Source organism: Gopherus evgoodei, chromosome 1, assembly GCF_007399415.2.
Source record: "Gopherus evgoodei ecotype Sinaloan lineage chromosome 1, rGopEvg1_v1.p, whole genome shotgun sequence".
Taxonomy (NCBI): Eukaryota; Metazoa; Chordata; order Testudines; family Testudinidae; genus Gopherus; species Gopherus evgoodei.
Genome location: NC_044322.1, coordinates 307352231 through 307356499, shown reverse-complemented (window position 1 = coordinate 307356499; position 4269 = coordinate 307352231).

The following is a 4269-nucleotide window of genomic DNA, read 5'->3' as shown; positions in this document are numbered from 1 at the left end:
CTGATAATGGTACCTCTGTGTGTTGTATCTGCAGTTGCTGCAATTACAGCCCTCATGGTCTCCCCTGCCACACTTGTGGAACACCTGAGCCAGATAAGGAGGAGAAAGAAGAAGACTCAGGATGACATGTTCCAGGAGATCCTGCAAGGCAGTGCTGCATTGGAAAACAAGCACAGTGCCTGGAAGATCACCCTTGCAGACAGCCTGGACAAGGATAGAGTAGATAGGAGAAAGGCACAGGAAAAGGAGAGGGATGTAAAGTAGGAGCTGCACTTCTCAAACACCAAACAGAGATGCTGCAAACTCTGCTGGCCCTGAAGTTTCAATAATTCCATGCTTGCCTTCCTCTGTATCCCACAGACAACTCTATACTGGGGTCGCCTTATACCCCCTGAACATTCCACATGGCATCAGGGTTTGGTGCACCACTCCACCCGGGAGGACATTGAAGAAAATAATTGCTTTACGTAAACTGACCTGTGAAAAACGTGGTTTGTGTATGTGTACCAGAAATGGAAATGACTGTTCTTACCCCTTCATAAGTTCTGTTCTTAATAAGTTTTATTAAGTTCTAAGTATTTCTTTTATTTGCCTGGTTCATGTTACAGAATAAACTTCTATTTTGAAACACAACCAGGGCCAGCTCTACAGTTTTCGCCGTCCCAAGCAGAGCACGGAATTGCCACCGCAGACAGCGGGGGCAGTCCGTTTGCCCTTAGGGCAGCAGGTGCGTTTCCGCGGTGGCGGCAATTCAGTGGCAGCTTCTATGTTTAGCTGAAGCCACCACTGACAGCTAAACATAGAAGCTGCTGCCGAATTGCCGCCACCGCGTAAATGCACCTGCCACCCTAAAGGCACACGGACTGCCCCCACTGTCCGCGGTGGCAATTCCGTGAGCTGCTTGGGGGCAAAACAACAGAGACTGCTGCCCCTTGCAGATTGCCAACCCAAGCACCAGCTTGGAATGCTGGTGCCTGGAGCTGGCCCTGAACATAACTAATCTTCATTAGTTCAGAACTTGAGCAGTCTGACAGCTATCAATTTTCTATTGCTGCCCTGTGTCACAGACCCTATGATATAATTCACAAACAATATTGATAGGTGCACTGACAATGTTAGATTCCTACATACACAGCAATGAGCACAAGATTCATTCTGGGCCACAGAAGAGAGAGGCTAGGTAGCACACACGATAACAACATACACTGATCTGACTCACTATTAAAATGATCTTTCAAAGCCTCCCTGAGCTGTATAGCTCCATGTTGAGCTCTTCTAATAGCCCTTTTATCTGGCTGTTCAAATTCAGCAGACAGCTGCTCCACCTCAATCCCAGCATAAACTTTCCCCCCTTTTGCTTTACAGATATTATGCAGGACACAGAAGGCAGCTATAACAATTTTTTTCTCACTGAAATCCAATCTTGCAAGTAAACAATGCCAGCGACCCTTCAAATGACCAAAGGCACATGCAACTGTCATTCTGCATCTGCTGAGTCTATGATTGAAGCACTCCTTGTTGCTGTTGAGGTGACCAGTGTATGGCTTCATAAACCATGGGAGCAAGAGATAGGCTACGTCTCCCAGGATCACTACTGGCATTTCAACATTGCCAGTTGTAATCGGCCAGTCAGGGAAGAAAGTCCCTCCTTTCATCTTTCTGAACAGTCCTGTGTTCTTAAAGATGAGCACATCATGCATCTACCCTGACTTACCCACACTGATGTCAGGAAAGCCACCAGCACTCGCATAACCATATACAAGTAGCCCTTTCTGTTGATGTATTCTGTGGCAAGGGAGTCTGGTGTTAAAATAGGGATATGCCTGTCATCTATTGCCTCACTACAGTTCTGGAAGCCCATTAGGGCAAAACCATCCACTATGTCCTGCACATTGCCAGAACCACAGTCCTTTATAGGATGTGATTAATTGCCTCACATATTTGCATAACAGCAGCCCCTGTGATGGATATCCCAATTCCAAAATGATTGCTAACTGACTGGAAGCAATCTGGTGTGGCAGATTTCCACAGTACAATCATCACTCACTTCTCCACTGTCAGTGCTGCTCTCATTTTGGTGTCCCTACACTGAAGGAATGGGCAAGTTTGGCAAACAGATCCAGAAATGTGGCCTTGTGCATACAAAAGCTCTGCAGCCATTTCTCACCACCACAAACCTGCATGAAAATGCAATCCCACCAGTCAGTGCTTGTTTCTCGGGCCCAGAACCAGCACTCCACTGTTTCCATGAACACCAGCAACAACCCCAAATTGTTTCTATGTCCCTCAGCAAATTGGCCTGCAAGGAATCATCATGTTCCCTATTGCCCCTCTTGCAGCTCTGCAAATGCTGCAGGATCAGGGGCTCTGTGTTTGCAATGCTCATGACAATAGTACAGAGCTGTGAAGGCCTCATGCTTCTGTTGGAGATGGTGGTGCACAGCGAGGAGGGATTCACAGGCTTGTGGGACTTTGTGGACTGCAGAAAAAATTACAGGATAGAGAACACTGTATTATGGGAAGTTGACCCTACGCTCCCAGTCACCCCTGCTTGGCTTGTTTTGGCTCCAACAGGCATTGCAAAAACTTCCTAAAAGACCCTGGCCTGGAAAGTGGCATATTGCACAGGGATCTACCTACCCATAATACACTGCATTCTGCATCAATACAAGCATTCTGTGTGGCAACAGACACCGCTGACACAAGGAGCCAAGTGGGCACACTCACACAAACTATTTAGTAACTGTGGTGGCTGTATACAAATATAACTTGAGCCACCTAACAGCCTACATTTAACTTGCTCCAAATAAAGGAACTGCAATGCAATGTTCAGAAAAGGATCCCAGACTTGTTCTGGTTTGTTTTTGTTGATACCTGAGGTCACATTTCCTCAGGCCATGATCTGTCAGACTTCATAGCATCTGGGTTTGGTAAGTATTTGGATGAAAAAAGCCCAAGTAAAACTAAATGGATAATATTTTTTTTAAAAGCTACTCAAGAGGTAGAGTTAGTGACCTAGTAAGTGGCACCTATTTTTCTTTCTAATTCTGAACTAACCCAAATCCCACTTTAGTTCTTTAGAGTTCTGTGATAGGTTTAGTCCTTTTCACATGATAACAAAAACTAAGGCCCTGAATAACTGTGATAACTGAAAATCACATGTTATTTTTTCAAGTGTGATATTAACCTCGAAATCCATGCAAAATACCAGTTTGGATAATTATGCTGTATCAAAATGGTCCAGAACATTCAACAGAGCATGATACCCTTCACTCTAAATTCATGTAGTATTGTGAATGATTCATGGTTACATTTTGTTCCTGGATGCTCATTTGTGATGTATGAGGATGGCTCACTTTTCTTCCTGATTTTTTTTAATATTAAAAGATAAAACATCACTTTGAAGCTATTTTTACAGATCATAAGGGTATATATATATATATTTTTGTTTTATACTTCACTTCTAATCCTATCATTCCATTTTGATCTTAGAGTTCTCCATATTGAGGATCACATCAACATATTGATCCACACACTAGGTGCTTTGTTCCCCCAGTATGTTCATTCTCAACAACCAGTGTCTGTCATGTTGCATCAGTGCCATTAAAAGTACTTCCCATTAGAAGTACTGTAGCAACCAAGTATCATATTCTGCTAAATGGATGGGAGAAAAAAAATCATGTAATTACATTCTTGTTTGAAGGCTTTTCACAGGGATGAAATGCAGCTCCTGCACATAGAAAAGTTTCTCATCTTGGCACAAAGCTATTTGCTAAAAGAAACATAGCCTGTCTATTGCCAATAATGGCACGTTGTTTACCCCAGACATCAAAGAACTTATTGATGATCAGTTGAGAGGAGGAGCTTAAAGCTACTTAAATATATATGATGAAAACACAGACTAGCAGATGTTGGAGTAACATCAGTGTGAAAGCTTGACTTTACTGCTAATTGCCCAAGAGCTATGCTGCATTCTGAGGCAGCCTCTACAGGGGCTCACAAGACTTCCACAACTTTAAGAAGGGAGGGAATGCCATATGGTGCAGTGACTGGTGGAAGAAAGTTCTGATTTTGAAAAAAATCAGCCATATTTCTTTTTCTTATTGTTAGAGGACAAATATTATATTATGGAAAACCAACAACTTATGTTGATGACCAGAAAAATATGTTTAGATAATGACGGTTTAATGCTTACCTTTATATTTTCTAGAAGCATGTTTGAAAAGCTTACGTTTTCCTTAGACGAAGTATATAAGAACATAAGAATGG